We start from the raw sequence: 12,694 nt of genomic DNA on the forward strand, positions 1-12,694 counted from the left end.
TTGGATGCTTCACTGACTGAGCCCCCTAGGTGCCCCTACCAGAATCTTTTAGTTGTACTAAGTGTCCAGTTAATTATTTCAACCATTCTCTCTCTCTCTCTCTTTTTTCTCAGTAAAGACATTGGCTAATTCTTTGTGACACAGACAATAAGATGTATTGATGTGATGGATCTGTCCAATGATCACTGCAAAATCCAACCTTGTAATTAAACCATAGCAACCCAACAGATCCAATTAGGCAGAGCAGTTTGATTAAGTACCCACTGTTGGTTGGTGGTCCACCGAGCCGGCACTGGAACCAGGGTTTCTGACTCTTAGAAATATTCCAGTGCTATTGGATTTGGTTCTTCTTGTGAGAGTAAAATGGCAGCCTCTGGGTCACAGTAGAAACCCACTCCACTAGGGTCTCATCCTGGGGGCTTTGCCACCTCTGCCGCTACTCATCAGCTCTCCAGCTTACTGTGGGGCTTTCATCCTGGTGGAGATCAAGGAGCCCACACAAGGCCAGGCAGGTTTCTGCTGTGAAAAGGCATTGAAAGTCAGTGGAGCCACATTGGGCGTCAGCCATACCATTGCCTCTTGTTAATTCTGTCTCTTGGGCAAGCTGGTTTTCCTGGGTCTTTGTTTCTTCATATGTAACATGGGATGGTTATTCTTACTTTGCAGGGCTTTTGCGATAAACAAATGATAGACGTAATCCCATTCATGATGGACCACCATGATGACCAACGCATAACAGATACTCAACCAGATAGTTTTTGTTGTTGTTGTTGTTTGTTTGTTTGTTTGTTTGTTTATTTTAAAAGTAGGCTTCACACCCAGCATGGAGCCCAGTGTAGGGTTTGAACTCATAGTCCTGAGATCAAGACTTGAGCTGACATCAAGAGTTGGACACTTAACTGACTGAGACACCCAGGTGTCCCACGGCAGATACTTAAAAAATGAGAATTTAATCTAAATTAAGTTTGTATGTAGAAAAACCACTTTGTTAATAACTTATGACAGGATTTAAAAATTCTCATTGTCAGGGGCGCCTGGGTGGCTCAGTCGGTTAAGTGTCCGACTTTCAGTTTTGGCTCAGGTCATGATCTCATGGTTTTGTGGGTTTGTGCCCTGCATCGGGCTCTGTGCTGACAGTGCAGAACCTGCTTGAGATTCTCTCTCTCCCTCTCTCTACCCTTCCCCCCCCCCACTCTGTCTCTGTCTCTCTCAAAATAAATAAACTAATTAAACTTAAAAAAAATTCTCATTGTCATTTCACAACTAATCGATAATACATGACTAAAGAAAATAGTATAACGTAAAAGACCCCTCTCAGGGAGTAATATATTATATAATTGTTTGTACATCCTTTCAGGAAACCATTTAAATCTAAGACTACTTTAATTTTGTTTTAAGGGATTTATTTTATTCAAATTTTCACAGAAATAATCTTATAATTAACATATGTATTTATAAAAAGTAATGCTGTCTAGTGCTCCTTGGTATTTACCCAAAGGAATTGAAAACTAATGTCCACACAAAAATCTGAACATGGGTGTTTGTAACTACTTTATTCATAATTGCCTAAACTTGGAAGCAACCAGCATGCCCTTCTGTAGGTGAAGAAATAAATAAACTGGGGTACATCCAGACAATGAAATATTATGCAGGGCTAAAAAGAAATGAGGCATCAAGCCATGAAAAGACAGGAAGGAATCTTAAGTGTATATTACTAAGTAAAAGAATACAACCTGCAAAGTCAACATACTGTATGATTCCAATTGTATGACATTCTGGAAAAGGCAAAACTTTGGAGACAGGAAAAAGATCAGTGGTGGCTATAGGTGTGGAGGCTGGCGGGGAGTGGGGAGAGGTGACTAGGCAGAACACAGGGCATTTTTAGGGCCATGAACGTACTCCATTATGACAATATAATGACACATGCATGTCGTCACACATTTGTCCAAACCCACAGGATATACAACACCAAGAGTGAACCCCAACATACACTATGGACTTTGGATGATTATGATGTGTCAGGGCAGGCTCACCAGTTATAACAAATGTAACACTCTGACGTGTGATGTTGATAATGGGGGGATCTATACATGTGTGGGGGTGGGGATATAAAGGAAATCTCTGTATTTTCCTTTCAATTTTGAGGTGAACCTCAAACATCTGTGAAAAATAAAGTGTTACAAAAAAGTAACACTGTCTTAAGCTGCTGGATCTACTTCTTGACAACAAAGAACAGAGGAATTTTTTGGGTCAATGTTTTAATATGGTCTTGTTTCGTGTGAGGAGAATCATGCAGGACATAAAATACACTGCCAAAGAAGGTCTAATTATTGAAATGTTTTATTCATCAGTAATAAACTCTTAAGAAAGTCTGGTACTACTTAATAAAAGTAAACACATGAAAAATAAAGTGTGTAAGTACTGAGAAGTATTCGAGATTTTTTTGACATGACGTTTATTAGACACACGGCTTTGGGCAGGTCTTGAGGCCAACGTCCATGAGTTTCTTCCTTTTGAAAAATGGAGATGGTAGCAAATACCAAGACTATTTTCAGATAATTTTTGCATAAGGTAGTGCTAAAGGGCTATGAAAACATGCTATCATTGTAAATATTGTGCAAATGTAAGGTATTATTATTATCATTATTATTATTATTATGAAAGGCTTTAAGAAATACTCCCAGAGCTTCTGGATACTCTTGGTCAACTCTGGCCAAAGGTTTTACACTCTTGCAAAATGTCTTATTCAGACAATGTTAACAATTTTTGGTCAGTGGCATCTGTAGACTTTCAGCTTGAAATCACCAGATATTGACAGCTCATATATGTTTTACCTGAAATTTTTATATAGTTTGAAAGTATTGTGTAAAATACCAATAGCAACTTAGGTAAAGTATTTTCAAACTTTTATTATTTTATTTTATTTTTTTAGAGGGTGGGGAGGAGCAGAGGGAGAGAAGAGAGAGAATCCCAAGCAGACCCCATGCCCAACATGGAGCCCGATGGTGCTTGATCCCACAGCCGACCATGAGATCATGACCTGAGCCTAAACCAAGAGTTAGATGCTCAACGAACTGAGCCACCCAGGCACCCCTAAGTACAGTATTCCTAGAATAAATATAAACATTAATGAGATGCAATTTTGTGGCTGAGTGCAATTTCTATGATTAATGATAAGCAATCAAGATTAAGGAAGGGATATAACTGCCAATGAAAATGACAAAGGGTGGTTATAAAGAACATTCCTGTGTCTGAACGTTCTAAGAACAGTAACATAGCCCTGTGTAGTTCATATGGTGTTTTCTCATGTATTATATCAGTTCATCCCTGTAGCAATCATTTGAGGTAGCAAAGGTTATTCTGCATTTAGCAGATGAACTTGAAGGCTATTGAAGTCAAATAAAAACCCGGAAAGTCACAGTTTAGTGATTAAAGGAACTGGTACTAAAACCAAGGTATTTTAATGTTAAGTCCAGTACCCTTGAAGGCAAAGACACAAAAAACATGTGAATGGGGGCGCCTGGGTGGCTCAGTCGGTTGAGTGTCCGACTTCGGCTCAGGTCACGATCTCGCGGTCCGTGAGTTCGAGCCCCGCGTTGGGCTCTGGGCTGATGGCTCAGAGCCTGTTTCCGATTCTGTGTCTCCCTCTCTCTCTGCCCCTCCCCCGTTCATGCTCTGTCTCTCTCTGTCTCAAAAATAAATAAACGTTAAAAAAAAATTAAAAAACAAACAAACAAACAAAAAAAACCAAAAACATGTGAATGTAAGCATAGGAAAGGGTCAGGGATGGCCCCAGTTGGCAAGAAGCCAGGACTAGCAGGATGGATAATGCATAGGACCTCAGTTGCATTCAGACCGTGTAAAGGTTGTGAACACGGACAGGGAAAAAGTGCCAAGGGAGTTAATTTATAGAGTCAATGATACCTATACATTTTGATAATATTTTTGGTGCAAGATTCACATATTGTAATTGACCATCTTCAGAAATAGTATTTGTCTTTTAATTGAGCTCAGTTTCATATAAAACATGATTTTGAAGGTCAATGAGCAAGTCCCATATGACTGCCATAAACAATGAACCTGAACAAGTATCTAAGACAGAAATAAAATCGTGAATGTAATTTCACTCAGGTTTATTTGAACTTGTTGCGTCTGTTTTAATGACTGGCACTATATACTAAGTAGGTTAAGTAGGAAGCAGTAAAAATTTATGCTTGGCCTGATATTTTTGACCCTAACACACACCATCCATGCGTTGATTATAATTGCTCAGTTCAGTAGCTTGCCTGAAACATATATGCTACCAGTATAATCCTTTTAAAAAATGGAGGTTGCAACTCCTACAGTGTTTTCTCCTATAAAGGTATAGTTTTAAAAAAATCTATTCAGGATGAAAACCTGACTTGACGTGGAAACCATTTGTTTAAATTCCACTACAGTGCAACACTTCGTTATTACTCTGAATTGGATAGCTGTCCCTTGTCAAGGTTTGCATATATATCACATGACCTTCAGTATAATCTTATTGAGAAGAATCAGAGATACCCTTTGCAGATACCCTTTGCAGGGACAGTCAGGTTTTCCTAACACCAATACCATAAAAGATATAGAAGTGTTTGTAGTCATGTAAATTGTGTGTTTATACTTAAAAAAAAAAAAAAAAAGCAAAAGCTGTCAAGTTTAAATTGTAATACTAAAAAGTGAGAGAGAAGACACTGGAATGTAGTGTTGGAAGCCTTTTAACCCTGGTTCAGATTTTTGCTCTGATGTGTAATTTCTGTTTGAGTCTCAGTTCTCTCACCTGGAAAATGGGCTTAACAACCTTTATTTTGCAGAGTAACTGTGAGATTGACAGATAACCCAACGGCTGGAGGGTTGGGGGTACGTATCACCCAATTCGATTCAGCTCCTAAGAAAACTAATCCCGAATAACCAAAACCTGTTTTTAGTTGCTTCGTCCTCAAAATGACTGCTCATAAGATTTTATGTCAACTTCCGTTATTACAACAGCAACCGTTTACATGGGACTCTGAAAAGATTGGAGACCCCGTTCTTGCCCTCACAAAAGCATCACATTCCAAGCCGGGATTTCCTTGAAGCAATCATCCCAGCTGGACATTCGGGGAACAGGTCAGCCAAGGGCTGAAGAGAGGTCAGTTTAACCCTCTGCGGCCCCTTTTAGAGTCTCCCGGCTACTTCAGCTCTTGCACACGCTTCCGAAGCTTTTAAATGGACCCGAGAAATTCTTAACAGGAGTTGTTACTGAGCTTTTCGTTAAAATAAAAAACAAAACAAAAAACAAAAAACCCCAAAACGTTCAGAGATGCCGAATGCAAAGACAGCAAAAGATAAAGAGGTTTCAGATTTAACTCTTAACATGCCGCCTTATTTCCAGAAAATCATCACGCCTGGCAGTTTTGAGACTGGGCCTGGGAGGGGAAGCGGCGAAAACCCTCCCCGTGGTAACACCTTGTGGGGGGCGGGGGGAGGGGTGCGCCCAGGGACAGAGCCTAGAAACAGCTGCAGAGCACTCGGGCCACACCCCCCCCTCGCGAACGCACAGTCCAGGCCCAGGGTCCGGTGCCGGGGCGCCGCGGGCAGCGGGTTGCAGGTGCACAGGCGGGCCCGGGAGGCGCCTCCGGAGGACCCGCAGCGCCGCACGCTCACACGAAAGTAGTGTGCGCGTCTACACCAAACACTTGTCCTTGTGGCCATTTTTGGCGAAGGCTGGGGCGGGCGGGGGTTGCCAGGCGCCGCGCGCTCTGCGTCTCCGCGGTGGGAAGTTACAGAACTTTCAGAACTAGGGGCGGGCAGCCGGGGCGAGGCGGGGTCCGCGGCGGCGCGCGGCCCGCGGGGGGGCGAGCGGGGGAGGGGCCGAGGCGGCGCGGAGGGTCTCCCCCGGGATCGAGCCCCGCGCCGGGCGGGCGCGAGGGAGGAGGCGCGGGGACGGCGCTCCCCCTCCGGCGGCTGCTCGCTCTCCAGCAGGGACGCTAGCCGGAGGGGTGCAGCCGCGCGCGGAGGGGCGGGCTCGGCGGCGGGCGGCGCGGCTCCTCACTGCACCAACCTGCGGGCTCCGGCTGGCTGCGGGCCGCGGCCCCTCCCACCCGCACCCCACCCGCGCCGCCGCCGCCGCCGCCGCCGCCGCCGCCGCCGCCGCCGCCGCCGCCCCGGGCCGGCCCAGTCCCAGCCGCTGCCGCAAGGAGCCGGCGTGCGGGGCGCCCGCCCGGACCGCAGCCGCCCGGGGCGTCGCGGCCACCGCGGCGCGCGCCGGGCCTCCGGGGGGCCGGCTCCCCTCCCTGCGTCCCTCGCGCCCCCGCCCCTTTCTCCCCCCTCCCCCCTCCCGTGCCCACCCTCGACCTCGCCTTCCCTCCGCCGGCCGCGCTCCTCCCGCCCGGCCGCGCGCTCGGCTCGGCTCCCCGCGCCCCCCGCGCCCGCTCGCTCCTCCTCCAGCCCCGGCCCGGCCTCCCGCGAGCCCTCCAGCCCGCTGCGCGCCGGCCGCCGCCTGGTCATGTCAGGATGGAGATCCGGCAGCACGAGTGGCTCTCGGCCTCCCCCCACGAGGGCTTCGAGCAGATGAGGCTCAAAAGCCGCCCCAAGGAGCCCTCGCCGAGCCTGACCCGAGTGGGCGCGAACTTCTACAGCAGCGTCAAGCAGCAGGACTACAGCGCCAGCGTCTGGCTCCGGAGGAAAGACAAGCTGGAGCACGTAAGAGCGGCGCGCTCCCCGGGGGCCTGGGCCCGGCACCTGCCCCGGAGGCGGCCCGAGCGCGCGCGGGGCGGCGGGCCCGGGCGCGGGGACCCGGCAGGTGGCCCGACTACTCGGACACCCGGGCGTCCGCGTCCTCCCTCCGACCCGGGGCCTCTGCTCCTGCACTTTCTTGCCGGGAAGGACCGGGCTGCGGGGAGGAGAGGGGAGGAGATGCCTTTCCCGGCACTGCTTGGCCCCCCGCGCACTTCGACCCTCCCCACGGGCTTCTCGCGGGCTTCATTTGCACCGCGTTCTTGGGGCTTCTCTGCGGGGTGAGCGAGGAGGGGACCTGTCACGGCGGGGCTCCAAGGAACGCGGCGCGGCGGGGGGCTCTTAGAGGGGGTGTCTGCACGGCCTTGGGGGCTGTGTTACTTCGTCCGGAAACTGCCCGTTAGCGAATCCGTGAGGGTGCCGCCGCCGGCCACCCGGCCTGGGTCCGCGCACGAGCTGGAAGAGTTTTCTGGAGCCTGTCCTCTGGGATGAGCAGTTGGCGATCTGCTTCTAGAGCCCATCTAGGGGAGGGCGAGCCGATAGATCGCCCAGATAGATCCCCGGGCACCTGCCGTGGGCAGGGTGGGAGCTGGAGAATGGGGACCACCGCTCGCTGGAGTGCGCGCTTCGCCGGAAGCGTTCCCGGCACTGGAGCTGAGCCCCTGGGGCTCGCCATTCTGGAAGGGGAAAGTCCCTCTAAAGAGACGTTTAGTGGATCCACAGTTTCCAGCCTGACCCATCGGCATCTCCTTAGACCAGATGTTAAAATGAAACTAAGAATTATCTCAAGAGTGCAGCACCACTAGCTCAGGAGAGGATGCTGTTCCTTCCCGCGGAGATGCATAAGCCAAACTGAGTGTTAGCGGAATGTGCAGGCTTCCTTGTATTTGGGTCACATCTCCAATTATGACGGAAAGATAACTTCCGAAACTCACGCATTTCATACCGCTGCACGGTCCTGACTCCTATCCGTACCCCCCGCCCCCAAGGGCTTCTCTTCCTCTCCTGGGCTTTGCAGCAACACCTGGCTTCCCGAGAGGAAGGAGTATTTCTCCAACAATCTGAACGGAAGGTCTGTGCCTTTTCTCTCAGGGCCTGATTAAGTCCCTTGAAAGCTCTGGTGTAAAGCTTTGAGTTGGGGAACCGGCTGTCTTGAGGGTGGAAAACCATTTCCTAGTATCAAAAGCATGTCTCACATCCTTAAGACCAGGGAAGTAGCTGGTTTCTAGTTGTTTGAAAGGCAGCAGAATCCGCTTAAAAATGCGAGCTCCAGAAATGGCACGGGAACCGGTGGTTATTAATGTCTAAAGGGGGGCAAAGAGCATCTTCATGGAATTTGGCTCTTGCTGTTGGTATGGGATGTTAGGACCAGGGAGAGTGGTTCAGACTTAAGCAGTGGTAGAAAAATGTGTGTTTCCGTGTTCATTTGCATCTTGTACTTTTAGCTGCTGTTTCCTTTCTTCAGTTCATGAAAACCAGTAGTGCACCCTTTTCTGTCTACATCTCCATGACTCAGACACTGCACACCTTATACTTCAATGGGTCCTCACTTTTATGTTTTCACTGACAGTTTCAAGTCCTACCAGGGAGGGCCCTGGCACCCTTACCTTTCTGGATGAGTGCAGGATGTTCAGCCTCTCCTGGGGGTCAGAGATCAAGGAAAGGAAAAGTCTCCTTGTTTAAAAGCATGTGAGGACCATGCTTGCTTCTTCACTCAGATGCTCTGAAGACAGCATCGCATTAAAAAAAGAAAAAGAAAAAGAAAAAAGCCACCTCATTTGTTATTTAAATCAGCCTAGCATTTTTGTTTGCTCTCTCCAATACATTCCACGAGACAGGTATTCTGTTTCTGATGGTTTTCTGTGTATCTGCTTTCAGTTAGAAAGGGGGCTTTACTTCCAGTGAAATTTTTTTGTGATATTCTTTTGCTCCTTTGAAACATCTGCATTTTAAATGAAATAGTATTTATGAATATACAATGAGAGAATTAAAATTTGCATAAAAATGTAAATTTTATTTGAATTCAAGCTCGGGGTGTCTGTAATATATGTCTTCTGTTGTGGTGTGCTATGTTTCAGATAGTTCGATGTTAATTTCTGTTTAGATATTTGAAATTTAAAAACTCATAACGAATGTAACCTAGCATATTGAAAATGTGAATGTTGACTTTATGATAGACAATATTCTGAACATATGTGGCACTACAGAGTGTCCTAAGAAATTCAAAAGTGACATGTGGCAGTTAAAAAGAATCCCATCAACCCATCTAATCAAATGGATAACCACCATTTTTTTTATTAGGCTACAAAGTGAGTTAGTAATTGTGATGGAGATCATGAGCACGAAAGCAGCCTACGTTATTTTGCTGGTGTTTTAAAAGCCAGTCTAGTATTAACGGCATATAACTGGTGGATTCACATACACACGTATTCAGTCATTGCTAACGGGATTCCCTGAAATGAAACGTGGCCGTGTGTGGACTCTGTCCAGACTTCAGAGGCATTGCTCAGTCTGAAAGTCAATAACACGATGCAAAGGGACAGCTGAAGAATATACTTGCACCCACTTAGCTAAAAGGGAGGATAATTTCTCTCTCCTTTTCTGGTTTAAAGGCTGCAAGGGCTAATCCCCAGGCTATACCAGCACCTGAAAAGATCCATGAATCGGTCAAGGATAGGAATACTAACAGCCCATCCTTGAATTTGTCTCTTGGCATTTGTTGTTCAGTACTTAAAATGAATGCCCATTAAGAAAGAAATGCTTGTGGGGGAATTCTTGCATTCTTTTTTTTTTTTTTTTTAACTATTTTAATGTTTATTTTTGAGAGACAGAGCACAGGGAGGAGCAGAGCGAGAGGGAGACACACAATCCAAAGCAGGCTCCAGGCTCCGAGCTGTCGGCACAGAACCCAACGTGGGGCTCTTTCTCACTAACGGTGAGATCATGACCTGAGCCGAAGTCAGACGCTTGACTGACTGAGCCACCCAGGCGCCCCAGAATTCTTGCATTCTTAAGTCATGATGAGAAGCTACAGAGATTTGTACCATGAATTCTGGGCTTTGAATTCCACTGGGAAATTTCAGGAAAAAGTAAAATTGCTGACCACACACAGAATGTTTTCTTATTAGCTGCAAATAATCCCCGTGGTTCTTAGACTTTTTTGCTTCTTTTTCTGCCTCACCATGCCTGTGGCTTTGGAAGGCATTAGGTTTGATAAACAGTGGAAGTCTCACATTCTGTAGGGTCCTCTGTTACTTTAGGTATAACATAACAGAGAGGGATTATGGTCTAGCAAAGCAAGAGGAGCAGGGAGCCATTCCTTTGACCCCCCCCCCCAACCCACCCCTGTTCTGTCAGCCCGCCCTGGGGCTGGGTCACCTTAAGGGTAACGACTTAATACAGTTTGACTATCTTAGAGGACACTGTAACAATAATGTTACACTGTAACAGTAATGTCTCACGGTGGCATATGCCGTTGGCACTATTTTGTTGCTCTTGTTGTTGTTCAGAGTAGGATTGTTGCAGAGGCTACTCTGCTCGCTTGCCTGGTTTTATGCCAGTTCTACGTGTGGAAGTTTCCTGATGCCATTTATGGAGATAGGAATGCCTTATTTTCTCTCATGCTTAGCTCTTGCCAAAGTGCAGTTAAGAGTAGGGCTCTGGGTAGACCATCTCTTATTAACTCTGTGATCTTAGGCAAAAGACTCTGAGTCACCAGGGTACACATTCACATTCCTCCTTAAAGGAGTCACAGGTTTCCTGGGATGATTCAGGGAGACCATCCATGTGTCTGTTGCAGTGACACACAGGCCCCTGACGCCAGGGGCTCAACACTGCAAAGGTGTATTTTACCTCCCGTATCTCGTCTGTGCATGTTGGCAGGTTCTCAGACCCCATTCAGACTGCTATGACAGAATACCACAGATGGGGGCAGCTTACAAACGGTGAACATTTCTTTCTTGCAGTTCTGAAGGTTGGGAAGTTCAAGATCAAGTCACCAGCAGATTCAGGGTCTAGTAGGGGGTTCTTCCTCTTTCACTGATGGCTGTCTTTTTGGTCATCTTCTCAGGGTAGAAAAGGCAAGGGGAGCTCTCTGGCGACTCTTTAATAAGGCCACTGTCCTGTTTATGAGGATTTCAGCGTCATGACCTGATCACCTCCCAGAGACCCCTTACCTCCCGATGCCAGCCCACTTGGGGTTAGGTTTCAACCATGAGTTTTGAATAAACACGAACATCCAGTCTACAGCACCAGGGGATTTTCCTCATCTTAGTTGCCTGGCCTGGGGGAAGCTCCATCCTGATACATGTTCTCAAGGCAGTTAAAGAGAAGGATGATAAATCACGTAAAATCTCTCGGTGCTTCAACCCAGAAGCAAAACATCCATTTGACTCCTGTTGATTGGCCAAAGACCGTTTTGAGGCCAAGGCTTGCTTCGAGGAGGTGAGGAAGGGAGATCTGACCAAGACCCAGAAACAAGGGAAAGAGAACATCCTTGACCAGCTGTGTCCATGGAGCCCTTACCCTCCACCTGAGAGCTTGCAGATGTCACATTTGAGATCAGCCTGCCTGCATTATAGTCCTGGACCCAGAGTATATGGGTCTTTTGGCCAGCAAGGCCAGCTGACTATCTTGGGCTCTTTAGGCTGCCTCTGCCTGGCCTCCAGTCTATCCTTTGGGACCTTGATTGTGCTCTGAGCCAGGGGACCCTTGTTTGTGCCCTGCCTGGCCACCCTGAGGCTTGCTCTTTTTGTTCCCACTCTCTGCGGACTCTGCTAGCAGAAAACAGCTCTTTGCTCTGTTGCCAACCCCTGCTTTCTTTCCCAGCTCTGTGCCGGTGGAATTAAGTCGAGCGATAGTTCATTTATCTGCATGATGGCTCAGAAGGCCTATTTAAAATGGAAAGAGAAAGCAGAAGGGAGAATTTGTAAAGAGTAAAAGGTAGAAGAATCTTTAATGTACATGCTCATAGTGAGCGTTAGGATCTTGCTTGGTTTACTTGAGTGCGTCACTTAAAAAAACTGTCTCCTCTAAGTGTGAATATGCACCTGCTAAATAGAATTTATGTTACCGGTGAATAGTAAGTAAATGAGAAGCACACACTTGATTCCTGGAATAAATTATTCACACGATGAGCAAATAATAAATGGATTGGAGCAAACTTGGTCACTGTGGTCTGGGCTTCTATTATGTAATGCCATTTATGTCCCACAGAACAAATTTGTGGGAGTATTACACCCCACAGAGCAGACCAGTAAAGCACCAAAGACAGTTCAAACTGAAGGAATGAATCTTTAAAATGTTCCACTAAAAATCAAATGGGGGCGCTTGGGTGGCTCAGTCCGTTAAACATCCGTCTCTAGATCTCGGTCAGCTCAGGTCTTAATCTCAGGGTCGTGAGTTCAAGCCCTGTGTTGGGCTCCATGCGGAGTGTGAAGCCTACTTAAAAATTAATTTAGAAAAGAATAAAATGAAAAAATAGAAATCAAATGAACACACAAGCAGAAAATATTCTTTTTTAATCTTTATGTACTACTGTTCAATTTGTGTGTTATAGGATAATTTTCAGGAGGTAGATGTTTAAGAGCATTAACATTTACCAGGATTATTTCCTGTGCTTTTTGATAGACAGAACAGACAAAACCTAGGCTGAGGCAGGATCCTCTCATCGGTCAAGTAATGGAAGTTTAGATGTCTCTGGAGTGTGTTCTGATGGACCTCATGTTGTGTCCATTATTGGACTTGTCACTGCTACAGGTAGCAAATATTAATTCTGCTAATGGACTTCTCTAACTGTGGGTTGACATTTCAGTTTATTTTGAAAAACCTTTGATTCTTTGCACTCTGTTGGGTGTGGCTTGTTGATTTATTTTAAGGTGTAGCCTATGACATCATATTTAGTATATTTAATTTGAGAAGCTCAAGATGCTTAGACTTAAGATTTCTTTTTCTACCC

General features: G+C 46.7%; 1 long non-coding RNA gene across 1 annotated transcript; it reads right to left on the reverse strand.

Moving 5' to 3' along the window:
• Positions 1 to 229: 229 nt before the first annotated feature.
• On the reverse strand, positions 230 to 1,845 carry LOC122212352. The gene is made up of 2 exons (XR_006199111.1): positions 1,734 to 1,845; positions 230 to 519 (listed from the first exon to the last, which is right to left on the reverse strand). It is a non-coding gene; the product is annotated as an uncharacterized LOC122212352 (long non-coding RNA).
• Between the last annotated feature and the right edge of the window lie 10,849 nt (positions 1,846 to 12,694).

Source organism: Panthera leo, chromosome F3 (genome assembly GCF_018350215.1).
Source record: "Panthera leo isolate Ple1 chromosome F3, P.leo_Ple1_pat1.1, whole genome shotgun sequence".
Classification (NCBI taxonomy): domain Eukaryota; kingdom Metazoa; phylum Chordata; class Mammalia; order Carnivora; family Felidae; genus Panthera; species Panthera leo.